We start from the raw sequence: 18,694 nt of genomic DNA, 5'->3' as shown, positions 1-18,694 counted from the left end.
TCCACCACCCAAATACAAAACAACTTACCTTCTCAGCACCACATGGAACCTTCTCTAAAATTGACCACATACTTGGCAACATAGCAAACCTCAACAGATACAAAAAATTGAAATAACCCCCTGTATCTTATCAGACCACCATGCTTTAAAGCTAGAATTCAACAACAACGCGAATCAAAACCTACAAACTCATGGAAATTAAGAAACACCCAATTGCACAATTCCTGGGTCGAGGAAGAAATAAAAAAAAGAAATTAAAGATTTCCTAGAATTCAATGAGAATGTGGACACAACATACCCAAACCTATGGGACACTTTGAAAGCAGTGCTAAGAGGAAAGTTCGTAGTGGTAGGTGCCCATATGAAGAAACGGGAGAATAATCACACTAGAGAATTAACAGCACAACTGAAAGCTTTAGAACACAAAGAAGCCAATACACCCTGGAGGAGCTGACGCCAAGAAATAATCAAATTGAGGGCTAAAATCAATAAAATGGAAACTAGGACAATAATACAAAGAATCAATATAATGAAGAGTTGGTTCTTCGAGAAAATCAACAAGATAGACAAACCTTTATCCAAACTTACCAAACAGCAGAGAGTGAACATGCAAATTAATAAAATCAGGAATGAAAAGGGGGACATAACAACAGACACAGAGGAAATCCAGAGAATCATCAGGTCATACTTTGAAAACCTATATTCCTCAAAATTTGAAAATCTAAAGGAAATGGACAATTTTCTGGACAGATTTCACTTACCAAAATTAAATCAAGAACAGATAAGCAACTTAAATAGACCTATAACCCCTAATGAAATAGAAGCAGTCATCAGAAGTCTCCCAACCAAAAAAAGCCCAGGGCCATATGGCTTCAGTGCAGAATTCTACCAGAAATTCAAGGAACAGCTAATACCAATTCTCCTCAAAGTATTCCACACAATAGAAGCAGAAGGGCCATTCCCAAACTCTTTTTTTTTTTTTTTTTTGAGACAGGGTTTCTCTGTGTAGATTTGGAGCCTATCCTGGAACTCGCTCTGGGGACCAGGCTGGCCTCGAACTCACGAAGATCCACCTGCCTCGGCCTTCGGAGTGCTGTGATTAAAGGTGTGTGCCACCAACTCCCGGCATGCCAAATTCTTTTTATGAGACTTCAATAACCTTGATACCCAAGCCACACAAAGACACAACTAAGAAAGAGAACTACAGACCAATATCCCTCATGAACATTGATGTAAAAATTCTCAATAAATTACTGGCAAATCGAATCCAAGAACACATCAGAGAAATCATCCACCATGATCAAGTAGGCTTCATCCTAGGGATACAAGGATGGTTCAACATATGAAAATCCATCAATGTAATCCACCATATAAACAGACTGGGGAAAAAAAACACACATGATCATCTCACTAGATGCTGAAAAAGCCTTTGACAAAATCCTACACCCCTTCATGATAAAGGTCTTGGAGAGATCAGGGATAACAGGAACATACCTCAACATAATAAAAGCAATATACAGCAAGCTGACAGCCAACATCAAATTAAATGGAGAGAAACTCAAGGCAATTCCTCTGAAATCAGGGACAAGACAAGGCTGTCCACTCTCTCCGTACCTCTTCAATATTGTTCTTGAAGTTCTAGCTAGAGCAATAAGACAACAAAAGGAGATCAAGGGATTACAAATCAGAAAGAAAGAAGTCAAACTCTCACTATTTGCAGATGATATGATAGTCTACATAAGTGACCTGAAAAACTCTACCAGGGAATTCCTACAGCTAATAAACACCTTCAGCAAAGTGACAGGATACAATATTAACTCAAAAAAATCTGTAGCCCTACTATATACAGATGATACATTGATGGAGAAAGAAATCAGAGAAGCATCACCCTTTACAATTGCCAGAACAACATAAAATACCTTGGGGTAACACTAACCAAAAAAAGTGAAAGACCTGTACTGTAAGAATTTTGGCTCTCTAAAGAAAGAAATTAAAGAAGATACCAGAAAATGGAAAGATCTCCCATGCTCTTGGATAGGTAGGATCAACATAGTAAAAATGGCAAGCTTGCTAAAAGCAATCTACAGATTCAATGCAATCCCCATCAAAATCCCAACACAATTCTTCAAGGCCTTGAAAAAACAATTCTCAACTTTATATGGAGAAACAAAAGACCCAGGATAGCCAAAACAACCCTGTACAATAAAGGAACTTCTGGAGGCATCACAATCCCTGACTTCAAGCTATAGTCCTGAAAACAGCTTGGTATTGGCACAAAAATAGACAAGTAGACCAATGGGATAGAGTTGAAAACCCTGATATTAACCCACACACCTACAAACACCTGATTTTTGACAAACAATCCAAATTTGTATGATGAAACAAATAGAGCATCTTCAACAAATGGTGCTGGCATAACTGGATGCAAACATGTAGAAGACTGCTGATAGACCCAAGCCTTTCGCCCTGCACAAAACTTAAGTCAAAATGAATTAAAGACCTCAACATAAACCCAGCCACACTGAACCTACTAGAAGGTAAAGTGGGAAATACCCTCGAATTAATCGGGTATGCTTCCTGAACATAACACCAGTAGCACAGACACTGAGATCAACAATTTATAAATGGGACCTCCTGAAACTGAGAAGCTTCTGTAAGGCAAAGGACACAGTCAGCAAGACAAAACGACAGCCCACAGACTGGGAAAAGATATTCACCAACCTCACATCTGACAGAGGGCTGATCTCCAAAATATACAAAGAACTCAAGAAGCTAGTCTCCAAAACACCAAACAATCCAATTAAAAAGTGGGGTACAGAACTAAATAGACAATTCTCAATAGAGAAATCTAAAATGGCTGAAAGACACATAAGAAAGTGTTCAACATCCTTAGTCATCAGGGAAATGCAAATCAAAACAACTCTGAGATACCATCCTTACTCCCTGTCAGAATGGCCAAAATAAAAAACACCAAGGACAGTTTATGCTGGAGAGGATGTGGAGAAAGAGGAACACTCCTCCACTGCTGGTGGGAGTGCCAACTTGTACAGCCACTTTGGAAATCAGTATGGTGACTCCTCAAGAAAATGGGAATCAGTCTACCACAAGATCCAGCAATTCCACTCTTAGGCATATACCCAAAAGAAGCACATTCATACAACAAGGACATCTGTTCAACAATGTTCATAGCAGCACTATTTGTAATAGCCAGAAACTGGAAGCAGCCTAGATGCCCTCAACCGAAGAATGGATAGAGAAAATGTGGTACATTTACACAATGGAGTACTACTCAGCAGAAAAAAAAAATGGAATCTTGAAATTTGCAGGAAAATGGATGGAACTAGAAGAAACCATTCTGAGTGAGGTAACCCAATCACAAAAAGACAAACATGATATGTACTCAATCATATGTGGATTTTAGACATAGAGTAAAGGATTACCAGCCTACAATCCACACTGCCAGAGAAGCTAATAAACAAGGAGGACCCTAAGAGAGACATACATGGTCCCCTGGAGAAGGGGAAAGGGTCAAGATCCCCTGAGCAAATTGAGAGCACAGGAAGAGGGGGGGGGAGGGAGTTAGGAGAATGAGAAAGGAAGAAGAGGAGGAATGCAGAGGACATGAGGGAGCAGAAAGGTTGAGTCAGGGGAGAAAATAGAAGATAACAAGAATGGAGATAGCATAATAGAGGGAGACATTTTAGGTTTACAGAGAAATCAGGCAGTAGGAAAATGTCTGGAGATCTACAAAGATGACACCAGCTAACAATCTAAGCAACAGAGGAGAGGCTACCTTAAATGCCCCCCCCCATAATGAGATTGATGACTGACTTATATGCCACCCGATAGCCCTCATCCAGCAGCTGGTGGAAGTAGAAGCTGACAACCACAATTTATCACTGAACTGAACTGGAATCCAGATGCAGAGAAGGACGAGTGAAGAGCACAGAGGTCCAGACCAGGCTGGCAAAACCCACAGAAACAGCTGACCTGAACATAGGGAAACTCTTCCTCTCCAGACTGATAGCTGGGATACCAGCATGGGACTGATCCAGACCCCAGGAACATGGATTTCATTGAGGAAACCTCGGAAATCTACAGGACCTCCTGTAGTAGTTCAGTACTTATCCCTAACCTAGGTGTGGACTTTGGGAGCCCATTCCACATAGAAGAATACTCCCTGAGCCAAGACATACAGGGGTGGGCCTAGGCCCTATCCCAAAGGATATGATAGACTCTGATGACACCCTATGGAAGGCCTCACCATCCAGGGGGAGCAGAAAGGATATGTGATGGGTAGGGTTTTAGTTGGGGGTGGTGGTAGGGGAGGATGGGAGGGAGAAGGGAACTGGGATTGTCATGTAAAACAATCTTGTTTCTAATTCAAATAAAAAAAAATATCTGAAAGAAAAAACAAAAAAAATGGGAGACCTGGCAGCCAGGTAAGATCCTGAAGGTTGCCCCTTGAGGGCTCAGGACATAAGGGCAGAAGAGTGGAGCATAGGTAACCTCTGTCCTTCCCCTGGAATCTGGCCTAGCAGGTTCCAATGACAGCCTTTGTGTGGAAACCTGGCTCTGAGCCAACAGTTCCCACTGGGTGAGATGGAAGAGAGCACACAGAGGTGAGGAGGACAGGGAATCCCCACACCTTACCATTGCTAATTACTATGGAAGCAACATCTGTCTAAAACCAACCAGGTGCTGTAAATGATGGGGACCAGGGAGAGTGGATGTGGTGTTGAGTCAGTGTGAAGAAAGGGGCAGGGGCAGGGTGGGGCTGACAGGGCCGTCCTTCTGAGGCCCTAGGGACCTCCCTGGCACCTCCCTGTGTATCAGCCTCCAGGCGGCACCTCTGCCAGCCTTGCCACCCCCAGCCTGGTCCCCTTTCATTGATCTCAGCTCCTCTACACTGCTGTCCCCAGGCCTTGCTTTCTCAGTGGAAGAAGCTTCCTTGAAGCTGAGGCAGAGTCTCCATGGCTCCTTTCAAAGACCTCATGGGCCGCTTCTCTGAGTTGCTGAGTCTCTGAGGAAAAAACAAAACCAAAGGTGAGCATGATATAATCACGATGTCACAGTCCTGTTCAAAAAGAAGAACCAGGCTCAGTGGTACAAAATACAATCCTAGCACTCATGACACAGAGGCAGGAGGACTGCTGAGAGTTCAAGGCCAGCTTGGCCTATAGTGAGTTAAAGGCTATCCCACACTGTGTAAATGAGGGCCTGTCTAGAAGGAGGAGGAGGAAGAGGGAGAAGAAGGAGGGGAGGGGGGTAGGAGGAGAGGGGAGAAAAGCCACTAATTACAGAAGAGTCCCAGGCCAGGTTTGACTTCAGGAGGCAGCTGCTTCCCAGCCAGAAGGGGCCAAGTGCCGGTATTTGCAATACTGGGTCTTCTACTACCTAGTGTTTGCTTGCTTGCTTGCTTGCTTGCTTGCTTGCTTGTTTTCAGAAAGAGAGTCTAACTATGTAGTCCAGGCTGGCCTTGAACTCATGAACTTACCTCAACCTTTTGAGTTCTGGAATTAAAGGTATGTGTCACCAAACCCAGTTTACCACTACCTAGCTAATCACAAACCTCATGCCCAGTGTGACAGACTTAGGAAGTGGAGCCTTCTGAGAGGCCCTTAAGTCATGAGGATTGGGATGGGGCGCTGCCCTAGGAAAGGGACCACTGGGAGTGTTTGTCTCTCATGCTACTGCTGCCTTCATTCGCTGTGTCCCCACTCAGCCTGTTTTACAAATGATGAAAGAAAGGCCACCAGAGAGAAGCCTTGTTGGGTCTAATGTGACATCAGAAGCAGACAGCACAGGAGTGAGCCAAAGAGCTTATATTACCTCAACATGTGTTCAACCAATCATAGCGCATCCTCATGTAAATTAAAGTCTGTGTTATATATAATGCCAGTCACAACACGGTTGCCTTTGCACTAGTCACAGCATTCCCACTGCAGGGCCACCAGCAGAAGTACCTCAGTGGAAATGGTGGCAGGGTCATTTACATTTCACTGAGGTTTCAGACCCTCGTGGCCAGGACTGTGATTCCAGGAGCTGGAGTTATACACTTCAGCAGCAAGCAGCTGTCAATGCTGTGTGGCTTCCTTGAGGCATTCATAGAGCAATCAAAGCAGCCAGTGCTGGCATGGGGACAGTTAACTGGCTCTTGGATGAAAATCCTTCACTCAGGGCAACCAGAGAACTAGAGAGTTTAGCAGTTATCAATCAGGGAGTCCAATTGTCTTATCCCTCAATGTCTTAGTTTATTTACAGGTAAAATGAATATTGAAAAGAGTTCTTATAGTAAGGACTTCTCACTAATATGAATAGTGATTTTAACATTGAGTTAACAATGCTTGCACTAGGGATAGTGGCACAAACACATAATCTCAGCACTTGGGAGCCCGAGGCCGAAGAATCATGTGTTTGAGACCAGCATGGACTACATAATGATATCAAGTCAGCCTGGGCTACCTACAGAGTGACACTCTGTCTCAAAAAACTAAACCACCACCACCACCACCATCACCACCACGTGTGCAGCATCCTAGGAAGAGGTAAACTGTTTACTCTGTCTCTGACCCACTCAGATCCTGTTGGATGCTGACTTTGCACAGCTTGCTCCTAAGAAAGCCTTTACATAGTTTTTCTCTGTGCAGATGCTTGGGACGTGTTCCCCAGGTTCTTCCTTCTCTTTTGTGGGACATCAGGCTTGTAAGGCTTTATCTACCCTTAGGCTCCACTCCAGATACACAGGGCATGAAGCTTCCACATAGCATTTGAGAGGGTAGTTAGTCCGAACACTTCCGGTGACTCAGAGACCTATTCTATTCAACCAGGAGGCGTATTCCCAACATGGAAGCCATAAGAAGAAAGAGAAGGCTAACCAAGTCAGCTGAGGACAGGCCTCTCATTCTTTAAGGGGCTCCTGAGTACTGGATACTATTTGGACCTGTCTTGGTTAATTTTTTTTGTTGTTGGCTTGTTTGTTTGTTTGTTTGTTTGGGCAACTTAACACAGCTAAAGTCATCTGGGAAGAGGAGCCTCATTTGAGAAAATGCCTCCATCCGATTGCCTGTAGGCATGTCTGTAAGGCATTTCTCCCTGATTTAGTGATTGATATGGGAGGGTCTGGTTTACTGTGGATGGTGCCACTCTTGGGAGGTGGTCCTGGGTGGCATAAGAAGGCAAGCTAAGAAAGGCATGGAAAGGGAGAAAGCCAGTAAGTTTGAGCTCCTGCCTTGACTTTCCTCGATGGACAGTGACTTGGAATGTATAAACCAAATAAACCCCTTCCTCCTCAATCTCAAGTTGCTTTTGATCATGGTCTTTATCACAGCAATAGAAACATAACTAAAACAAACCTCTGGGGCTACCATATACCATGTAGTGAGAGGCATCCCTCAAAACTTGCCAACATAGCACACTCGTGTGCCTGTGGGCACACACACACACACACACACACACACACACACACACACACACAAAGGTTCCCTTAACCATGCCTGTTTTACATGGCTCCATTTGTGCTGGTTTATGCCTACTGGCTCCTTCCAAAATCTGGCCCTCACCTTCTTCAGCCTTTTGTATCAACAGGTGTGTTCCAATAGTACCTGCTCCTGCTCCTGCTCCTGCTCCTGAGCTCACATTCTTAACTCTTTTGCAAGCTCTGTTGGCATTCCAGTCTCCATTTCCTTCCAGTTCTCCAAGAGAGCGTATTATGTCCTGGCCAAGGGAGAAGGCAGCAGCTATACCTCCCATCATGAGAGCATTTCTGGTCATTGCCAGAGCTGTACCACCCCAAAGGCCTTTTGTACCTTTCTGCTGCTTTGGGTTGAGACTTGGCCAGCAGTTACGAGTTTCTTGGCAGCTGAGGTGACATAGGGGTGTGTTCTGGTCAGCTGGAGGGCTGGCATGTGCTTTTTGATGGTTTCCCAGGCGCTCCCACATTTGTAGACAATCTCACCAGCCATCTTCTTGACCTCCTCAAGCTCTGGGTCACCGCTGGGCAGGACTCTGTTGGCCTGAGCTAGGACTCTTTTGTTTCGAGAGTTTTCTCTCACATTGGTCATGATATTGATGACCCCAGAAACTGTCCTCAAACCTTTTTTAAAAAGAAGCAATAAATTAACAAGATGAATAAATAGACTTCTGCACTGTGTCAATTTGTGTCTACCTCCATTGTTCTTATAAACATTTCACAGACACGTCCATGAGCAGCCTTCTCGGTAGGTGGCGCTGCAACAGGAGACAGAGCTTAGCACTTAGCACTTGAACTATCCCCTCATTAATAAGTCATGACTCATGACTCCAGAGTTGGCTGATGCAGAGTTAGTCACTACTTTGGTCTTGGTGGCTGTTTGGTGGCTTTTGTCAATGTTGTCTGCAATGGCATAGAGTGTTCTAATGCGTTTGTTTTCATTCTTTTACCAGCTGTGGACCTGTTTTAAAAACCTACATTCTTCATCTGTCAGAGCCTCACCTGCAGCCTCCACTTCTTCCTCATCAGTCAAATCACCACCTAGAGAATCACCATCCTTGTCATCCCTGTGGGTGAGGGAAACAGCCCATGCGGCCTTCAGGCAGCCTTCAATCCTAACTCTGCACCTTTCCCACAGCTCCCTAAAAAGCCCCAGAGTTACCAAGCTCAGCCTTTGCAGGAAGAATTGGTACAATGAAGAGAAGAGTCACAAAAGAGGGACAACTGGGCAGGGCAATGGGAGTGACCTCAGCCCTGTTCAAAGACAGGAAGCAGGTAGATGGTCTTGAGGGACACTCCCAACCCTGCTCTGAAACACATCTCCACTCTGACCATCTTGGCTTTGGCTGAAGCAGCTGTGCCTTCCCATGTCCTTTGTGCCACACTCTTTAAGAGGGCTGAGGTAAATGGTGACTAGTATATCCCATCTTCACTTGGTCCTTCAGCAGGTGGGATGCGGTAGGTCTTTCAAGGAAGTCCTTCCTTCCTTCCTTCCTTTAGCTAGCATGTCACTGGATGGAGGAGTCTTTGCCAGCCCAGTGGGATTTGGCTTCCACAGAGGGCAGTGTTAAGAAGGCCAAAGCTGCCCCTCTAGGCCCCCTCCCATGCTAAGTGTGACTCATATGACTCCGCAGGAGAGCAGAGGAGTTTGGTGGCAGCATATGAGCAAAGGGGCCCAGCCCAGAGGGTGCTGCCCCAAATAATGCACTAGGTCAGCAGGATATGCAGGTGCCAAGATCTCAGAGCTGCAACAATAGTGGCCTTTTACTTTGCAACCCGCTGCAGTAACCCAGGCACAGAGGGCAAAGTCGAACTGAGACCTCCAGGTTGCCAGGTCCCTGGTGGGAAGGCCAAGCCTTAAAGCCTGCAGCCTTGGGAGCTGCTGCTGTGGCCACTGCTCAGCAAAGTATGTGTGAAAATGATAATTAATGCAGTCTGTCAGAAACTGCTTTAAGACTTTTGAGAAAGAAAGCAGATATCTCTGATTGTATTCAACTTTGTTCATATATTGGACCCTCATGCACTCAGGGGTTAACTATGTCTGTTGTATTACAAGGATGTTTTATTTCAACAAACTAGGGAAAAGGAGGGCTGAAAGATGTTTGTATGTTTGGTACGGTGTGGCCACACTCTTGTGATTCTGAATGCCTAGATCCTAACATAAGGGCCTCCTTGAATTGCTTTGGACATAGTCAAAAAGGACACCAGGTCAGACAGTGTCTTAACAAGGAAGGTTGGCGATCTGCACCTCCCATGGCTGCCCCCCAGAGCCAGTCATCAGGAAATGGCCAAAGCCAACATGGCCCGAGAACCCAAGGATCCTGTATGGATGATTCAATAGCCTTTAGCAGAGGAGAGGATACAGAAATTAACCTATTTCCGTAGTTATAAAAGAAATCTGGAGATTTGAGAAAAGTTCATGAGACACAGTCTCAAGAGGCTATAGCTCAGCCCCACCCAGCAAAGGTCTGTGAAAAAGCAAGTGAGACCATGTCAGCTAGTAGAAGCTTTACAGCTTGGATTAGAAAAGACTACTTACTGACTTTAATAATTTTCAAAAAAATATTGGGAGATATGACCCTATTTAAAATTGTCTACAGGAGCTCTTGATCCCCTCAGTGACATTCTTAAGGGCAGTTGTGACCCTAGTTCCTCTAGACAGCTCATGGAAGTTGCTAAACAAGTGCTGACTCAAATAGAGCATGAAAACACAACTTCAAAAAATAAGTACAGATGGGCTGGAGAGATGGCTCAGCGGTTAAGAACACTGACTGTTCTTCCAAAGGTCCTGAGTTCAATTCCCAGCAATCATATGGTAGCTGACAACCACCTTGAATGAGATCCGGTGCCCTCTGCTGGCATGCAGGCAGAAGACTGTATAAGTAAAAAATAAAAATAAAATGTTAAAAAAAAAAAATAAGTAAAGGGAGATTGTACTCCCAATCCCCATAATGCATTAAATCATGCACTTTGTTTTGTTTTGTATTTGTTTTTCAAGATAGGGTTTCTCTGTGTAGCTTTGGAGCCTGTCCTGGCACTCGCTCTAGAGACCAGGCTGGCCTTGAACTGACAGAGATCCGCCTGCCTCTGCCTCCCGAGTGCTGGGATTAAAGGCATGCGCCCCCAATGCCCATCGAATCATGCACTTTTCATTTTAAATTTTCTGAATGTGGATGCCCATGAACAATCTGCCACGGATAGATTCTGGCATGATGGAGTGACTTTTGCTCAAGTCAAATGGCAAGATCCTTGCACTGGATTATGGAAAGGACCCGATTCTGTTTTAATATGGGGTCGAGGGCATGTTTGTATTTTCTCACAGGAAGAAAACAAGGCTCGATGGCTGCTAGAACTTCTGGTGAGATGTGTGGAGCAGAGGAATGCCAGACATGATGATACTGTGAATGCTGGCGTGACCCCCCCCCATAACTAATTCGAGTGAGATCTACTGAAGCTGTGTTCCTGACCCTCTGATGTCATCGTTCTACATTCTGAGAGGGGAAGGAGACTATGGTTGGAGATTCCAGTTTTTCAACAAACCTGCTGCACCAGCTTCCCAGACTGCTATGAATTTTTATTGTGGATCCAGCCAAGGACATTTGAATGTCTAGCAGTTTATCCACACTGTATCTTGTGACATAGAACTCATTTTTTGCCAGTTGAAACTCATTTCTGCTGTTGCCTCAGGGACTTCCCCTCTTGGGAAAAAGGACTCATTAGAACAATTGAACACTATTACGGAGGTGATGTATGGCTAAAGTCTCTCTGTAGTATATGAGGAGGAGTTGGTCCAAAGCTTTGCTGCTGGTATTCAGTACTCAAGGACTGCAGTATCTCAAACTTATCTTTGGAAGTTAGAAGCAGCAATGCATTGAATTTTAAGAGAGGAATAAGAGAAGGTTCAGAATTGTGGAGTTACTCATACTTCACCCACCATAAGAACATTTTATCATCCTTTGATTGAATTGAAATTATGAGAATTGCAATCCAATTATGTGTCTATTGTTAATAATCATAGTGGATTTATTAATGTTTACAACCTTCGCTATGCTATGTAAGTGTTAATGGATTAAAAAAAAGGTCAGCTCATTCTGACAGGAATTTGACATGATGCTGAATCTTTAGATACAATGTAATTAAGAAGGCAGATTTAGATTTCGATACAGCTAAAATTACTGGAGACATCCTAGACAAATTTTAAGGCCATTTTATCTTGGTCATTCTTGATTCCTTCAATAGGAGATATTGTAGTCATAAAAGCATATGCATTGCTTAGCATTATCAAGCTTGCTTGTGAACTCTGGTGAAAAGTTGGCTCAGAGGTGCATGGCATCAAGTTACCCATTACCCCCCAACTTTTATTACTACAGAGACTGGTAGTCAAAGACGGGTAAGATCTTTTCCCTCCACGCATGATGGAATGTGTGTTCCTATGATGGGTAAGGCTGGAAGGTGAAAGAAGACAACCTAAGACAGACACAGTTGGCCGGGCGTTGGTGGCACAAGCCTTTAATCCCAGCACTTGGGAGGCAGAGGCAGGTGGATCTCTGTGAGTTCGAGACCAGCCTGGTCTACAAGAGCTAGTTCCAGGACAGCCTCCGAAGCCATAGAGAAACCCTGTCTCGAAAAACCAAAAAAATAAAAAATTAAAAATTAAAAAAAAGACAGACACAATTGTCTGTCCTATAGCAGAAGCACAGGTATTAATTAATTAAATTTAGAAAGGGGAATTGTTGGGGCCCATAAAATTGGCTCTGCTTCATCTTGGCTTAAGGTCAGAGAGTTTTAAACTATCCTTACTCTTCCAAGGTTAAAGTCATAGACCTAAAGGTCTAAAGTATGGCTACTGTAGGATGTTTGGTATTAGGTGTGGATGTCTTATCTAAATAACAAGAGACTTGGCCTGAACTGGGCAATTAGGCTGGATCTGAGTGAAGCCCCACAAAGACGAGTTACAACATCTGTCACCCTCAGAGAAGTCAGGAGAGAGCTGGCACCCATTGCCTACAGTCCAGTTTCAGTGAAAGTTCCCTCTGCCTAATCCTCACCCAAATTAATTAATTGAAATTAATTGATATATATGTGTGTATATTAACAAGTGTGTATATTATGTTGATATATATGCATGGTTAATGTATATATATGCTAATATATATGCACATATAAATATATGTATATATTGCTGCCAACTGAGGTCCCTGCTGCAGCGGGGCAGTAACTTTGAAGTGGCCACTACTCTATGCAGTTCCCGTCCCTCCACCCTTCCAGGCCTCTGAACCCAGCCTGCCCACTGAGCTCACTGGAACACTTGCTCCATTTTGTGAAGCTTTACTCTATCTTAGAAGGGAAAATGAGGTCAATTAATTTCTTAAAATTAAATGTTTTGGGGTTTTTATCTTACAAATTTTTACATTGATTACTTAATTTTGTGAGCGTGGGGGCAGGAAGCAGGTTTGTACCACTGTGCCCTTGTGATGGCTGGGGGACAACTTCCCCTTCTGGGTCCTGGGGATCAAAGCCAGGTCGTCTGGCTTGGTGGCAGACACCTTCACCTGCTGAGCCATCTTGCCAACTGTTTTTCCCTGTTCTCGGCATAGCTAAGACTCTTGGCATTCACACATGATAGGGTTGTGCAGAGGAAGAGTATTCCGGCCTCTTATAACGGACCTTTCAACCATGGAGCTTCGTGATGGGGTGACTGTGGAAAACCCCTAGGATGGGGGAGCCGTTGTCCAGACAGGCAACTGTGGTTAGACTTCTAAGAGGGAAGAGAGGCTGGAGATAGTGATTTAGTCACTCCCATATCTATACTGCAGCCTCCATAAAACTCAAAAGGACCCTGAGGAAAGCCCAAGAAATCCCAAGACCCCAGAAACTCTGTGTCAGCCACCTCGACACCGAGGCCAGATATCACATAGAAGGTCTCCAGGGCCCTAGTCTGAAAGGATGTTGGGAGCTCCATGGCAGCAGGGGCAGGCCAGTGTGTGGGTGATAAGTTTTCAGGTTGTGGAGAGGGAACAGGCATCACAGGAAGAAAGGTGTTGCTGTTCTTGGAGCAAATGGGTGACAGCTTGGGCCAGCTTATGGAAACCCTTAGATCTCCCCAGGGGACACGGGGTGTGAGATCCAAGGGTGAGATCCAAGCCTGGGATATAAACAGCTGACCCTGCACTGACGCAAAGGCTGATGGGTATTTGTGTGTTGTGGGTGCGATGGAGGTGCTGCTGGCTGAGCTCGGGAGACTATTAGCTGTCCCATTGATATGAAATAGGCACAGGGTGAGTACATGTCCAGCCAGAGTGGAGGGAACAGCTAAAGTTACACACCAGATGAGAAAGGCAGAGGACACCCAGTGTCACAGCTTAAAGCAGAGATGAGGAGCGTGGCTGAGAAGAACGTTCATGTATGCCTGACAGACCTCTGTCTCCCCCGCCTCCCCACACACCCACACACTGATGGGGTTAAACCCGGCCTCTTGCATTCTAGCAAGCACTCTGCCTCTGAGGCCACCCCAGCCCTCTGGGTATTTTTCAATGTCCAGCCTGATTACTCCTCTTTGACCCCTAATGGCTTTCCAATGCCATGAGTTGACTGGAGGACCAGGATGTACCTTGGCAGATTCTGCTGTGTTGATGTCTGGAAGGATGACCCTGCTGTCCTCCACAGTCCAAGTGGCTAGGGTGGTCAGCAGGGGAGAGGTTCTGTCTGTCCTCCCTGTAGAAGACAGACACTCTCATGTAGGCACAGTCCAGAAGGTGGACCTTAGACCTATGCTTTTCACAGAATCCAGCTTGCTGTAGGAAGTGTCTCTTTGGGGAATAGCTGGCTAGCGAGTCCCTTGCTAAGGACCCATCATCTCCGGACTTTTCATAATTACACAAAGGATTAAAAACAAACCAAATGCAATTCAAAGGAAGGAGCTCTGAGTAAATAAACCTGCCAAGTCAAGTGTCCCTCACAAGAGGCGCATGAACCAGTGAGGTTCCTAGTGACTTGTCGTATGTAAGGAGCCAAGCCTGAGACCCTGTGCAGCTGGCTAGTTCCTAGCTACCTGGGCTTTGAGCCCCGCTAGCCCCAGGTCAGCTCTTTTTCGTCAGCCAGTGCCTGGTTTCTTGTTCTCTTGGTCACCTTGACCGTTAGGGTTCCCTGTCAGCTGTCCCTCGGAGAGAGGTTAACCCCAGACTCAGACCTCACCTCACCAAGAGCCCTCCAGGCAGTCTGGCAGGAGCGGTGACCAGCCAGCGTCTGGGATAAACAAGGACAGATTTTTATTCATTATTATTTATTATTTATTCTGGGCCAGTGGCCGGAGTGGGGTGACTCACGGAGGCGGGAACAGGAGTGTGAAACTGAATACATCTTCATTTCAAAGGGTGCTGTAAAACTAGTCCAGCTTGCAAGTCAATTTCTTGCTGAGAAGTGGCCCACTCTGACATTTCCCCAAGCTCAGTGAGATGGAAGGACAGAGAACTGTCTGGCTCAGGGTGAGAGTGCTTGCATGGGCCAGACCATGAATCCCATCCCCAGCCCCGCCAAAGACACCCTTTCGTCTCTCCTTCCCAGCTGTGTGCCAGGCTCCATATTGAGCGGTCACTGGTGACCAGGACATGGGAGTCCCAGGGCATCTGTGTCTCCTGAACTACCACCTGCCCTTGGCCTTGATTCTCCATCTTCTTCGGTGTGATTCAGACTAATGTGAGAATGACCTGAGCATGCCCTGTGTCACCCAGCAGGCCGTCCAAATGTGATAGAGTCACAAAAGCCACCCCAGCCCCGCCCCGCCTATTCCAGGCTGTCTCCCATTTTGTGTGTGTGGTGTGAGTGGGGGGCGTCCCTGCCAATGTCGTAGCCAGTTGGCAAAGCAAGAAGGAAATCCAGTTCAACACAACTCAGTCAGCTGGAGTTTGTTCAACTTCTAGAATCTGTTGCCGAGCAGTTTATTTTTGACATAGCTAAACACAGCATAACTTTGGAAACAAGTTTCCTTGTGACAATTACCACAGTAAAGATTACATCAAAACTCTTCAACTTGTATGCCTTTTTGCAAAGTACCTGTGACCTCTCCCACAAGAAAGGGTTCTAAGACTGGAATAAACACAATAGTCTGGGGATCGAGGTGAGGATTGGATCTACAGATAACAAAGGTCACCCCGTTATTAACTACATCTAATCCAAGGCAGAAACAGGTATAACTCCCTTCAGTTGAGAAAAGCCTGCATGTGACACGCCCTAGGTTTCTCTGGTGCTTGCTTCTCTGTGAGCGCCAGCACCTCGTGCCTTGCACACTATTGCATCTGATGCAGATGTGTGACCCTTGTCGCAACCCCGAGAGGAAGACAGCATTAGGACTAATAACTCACACCGGAAATCCTTTTATACAAAGCTCTTTAAAGATAAAAACTGGAGCCAGGTGTTGGCGGCACACACCTTTAATCGCAGCACTTGGGAGGCAGAGGCAGGCGGATCTCTGTGAGTTCGAGGCCAGCCTGGTCTACAGAACAAGTTCCAGGACAAACTCCAAAGCTACACAGAAAAACCCTGTTGCAAAAAACAAAAACAAAAGAATTTTTTAAAAAAGATAAAAACTCGGGGCTGGAGAGATGGCTCAGAGGTTAAGAGCACTGACTGCTCTTCCAGAGGTCCTCAGTTCAATTCCCAGCAACCACATGGTGGCTCACAACCATCCGTTATGAGATCTGGTGCCCTCTTCTGTTGTGCAGATATACATGGAAGCAGAATGTTGTATACATAATAAATAAATAAAATCTTTTTAAAAAAAAGATAAAAACTGGGTAGAAGGTTCAGTTGGTGAAGTGATTGCCGTGCAAGAATGAGGCCTATGCTTGGTCCTCTGCACACATAGTAAAAAGCCACCTATAATCCCAGCTGGGGAGGAGGAGACAGGAGGATCCTGAGACTTGCCAGCCAGCCAGGTTCAGTGAGAGACACTGTCTCAAAAATAAAGTGGAAGGTGACTGAAGGAGATATTCACATGGCCTCCACACGCACACACCTGTGCACAAAGGTGTGCACACATACATGAATACTTACACACAATTAGCCCATGCGTTTGTGGGAAAACCTGTCCTGAGCCCCGAGGAGGAGGCATGACACAGATGTCCTGAGTCCCCCACAGTCACCTACGCTCTGCTCTGTGACTAGCTGTGAGTCCTGAGTTAACCACTGCAGGGAGGAACTTCCTTGAGAAACGAGAGTATCAAATTGCCCTCTGAATTAATCCTTATCTTTATCAGCTTATGCTACAGTATTTCATACACACATGCTACAGTCAGTCAGCCACATCTGGGGCTTCCCCAGCTGTGGATCATCCAGCCACAAATTACAATATTGTATTGGCAGAGAGATGCATTCTCATAATCCCAGCCCTCAGGAGGCTGAGCCCAGAGGGTGAGGCGGTTAAAGCCAGCCAGGCTCCACAACACCAAGCTGTCCGTTTGGCTTGGGAAAGTACTGCACTGCTATTGAACACATACAGATGTTTCCTGTTACCATCAATTACTACCTATTTGCATATCATTTATATTGTACTAAGTTCTGTAAGTCACAGGAGGGTGGGGCCTGGATCATACAGAGGCATGTGCAAGGCTTTCTGCAAATACCATGCCATGTTATTGGAGAGACTTAAGCATCCACAGAGTTTGATGTCTGAAAGGACCTGGAGTCCTTCCCCACGAGTATCACAATTTCACAATTTCAACATCCACCACAGGGGGATGGGCCCAGGGAGCATTCTGACCCTGCAATTCTCCAATTCCAGGAAACAATTATCTTTTCCTGGCCTCTGTTTCTAAAGACATTTTGTGTTAAACATGTCTGAGATTGCACTCTACCAAATGTGGCAATGTTTCCATCTCTGCCCTCCAGGCTCTGCCTAGAAGCAACTTTTAGGACCCCAGGATCCCTGGGCAGAGTAGCACAGGGAGGCAGTAGTTGTGAGTGCAGTCAAGGTCACTGAACTTGATCCTAAGAACGTGGCATTGCAGGTCTGGTAGCTTCTGCAGCTGTTTCCAGACTTGGAATTCTGAAGACACCAGATTGTCTTGAGTACAGTAAGGGCTGACACACATGCCAGGTCCCTCATGGGTATGCTTGCACATAGGCACTTATGTGCATATATGTGGGATATTTGTGGATGTATGCATGCTTTGTACTTGACTCTTAGGAGATGTGAGAGGCTCTTTTTGAAAAACATTTTCTTATTTATTTTATTCATGTGCGCATGTGTGCATGTACAACACAGTGAGCATGCCACAGCACTCCCGTGGAGGTCAGAGGGCAGCTTTCGGGAGTTGGTTCTTACCGTCCACCATGAGGTTCCCAGGGATTGAACTCAGATACTGTCAGGCCTGGCAGCAAGTGCCACTGCCCTCTGAGCCACCTCTGTGGCCCATGAGAGGGCTATCCGTCCACTTCATCCTACCTCGCATTAAAAGCTAATGTGGCCCCAATTCTTTCCTCTCTTCAATTAGCCCCCAAACCAGTGAGATGGGGAAAAGGATTCCAGATGGCATGAAGCAGGCTCGGGGCTGGTCTGGCTGTCCTCTGTGGGTAAAGCTAGTAGGACAGGGTACCATGTTCAGAGCTCTTCGGAAGCAGGTAGGGGCAGGCACTGGGACAAAGTGCCAGAGGGGACTGGGCTCATGGTTTCAGAGATTGCAGTTTGTGGTCAGTGGGTCCTGTGGGTCTGCGGTGAGGCACCCTAATCAGTAGTGAAGGAAACTGCTCCCTCTCAGGACAGCCAGGGAGGAGGAAAGGAAGGAGGGAGGGAGCAGAGCAGGCAGAGCAGGGCAACACAGGAATATAAGGGAAGACAACAGGGCTCCAATCCCTTCCCTTGTACGGACTCCATGACCTCACTTCCTGGCACTAGGTCTCTCTTCTTCTTTTTGGGGGGGAGGGTAGGGAGCTGGGGGGGGGGTTCCGAGACAGGGTTTCTCTGTGGCTTTGGAGGCTGTCCTGGAACTAGCTCTTGTAGACCAGGCTGGTCTTGAACTCACAGAGATCCACCTGCCTCTACCTCCCGAGTGCTGGGATCAAAGGCGTGCACCACACCACCCAGCTTAGGTCTCTCTTCTTAAAGGCCCATCACCTTATGGGCTGGAGATACGGTTCAGCTATGGAGATCATGTAGTGATCTTCTGGAGGTCCCAAGTTCAATTCCAGGCAACCATGTCAGGTGGAACACAACTGCCTGTAACTCCA

At 45.8% G+C, this 18,694-nt stretch overlaps 1 pseudogene; it reads right to left on the bottom strand.

Annotated features, from left to right (window-relative positions):
* Positions 1 to 4,933: 4,933 nt before the first annotated feature.
* Positions 4,934 to 18,694, bottom strand: part of LOC100770989 — a 31,217-nt pseudogene continuing 17,456 nt past the window's right edge.

The sequence above is a fragment of the Cricetulus griseus genome, chromosome 2, assembly GCF_003668045.3.
Source record: "Cricetulus griseus strain 17A/GY chromosome 2, alternate assembly CriGri-PICRH-1.0, whole genome shotgun sequence".
Classification (NCBI taxonomy): Eukaryota; Metazoa; Chordata; class Mammalia; order Rodentia; family Cricetidae; genus Cricetulus; species Cricetulus griseus.
This window is presented reverse-complemented; position numbering and strand designations above follow the sequence as displayed.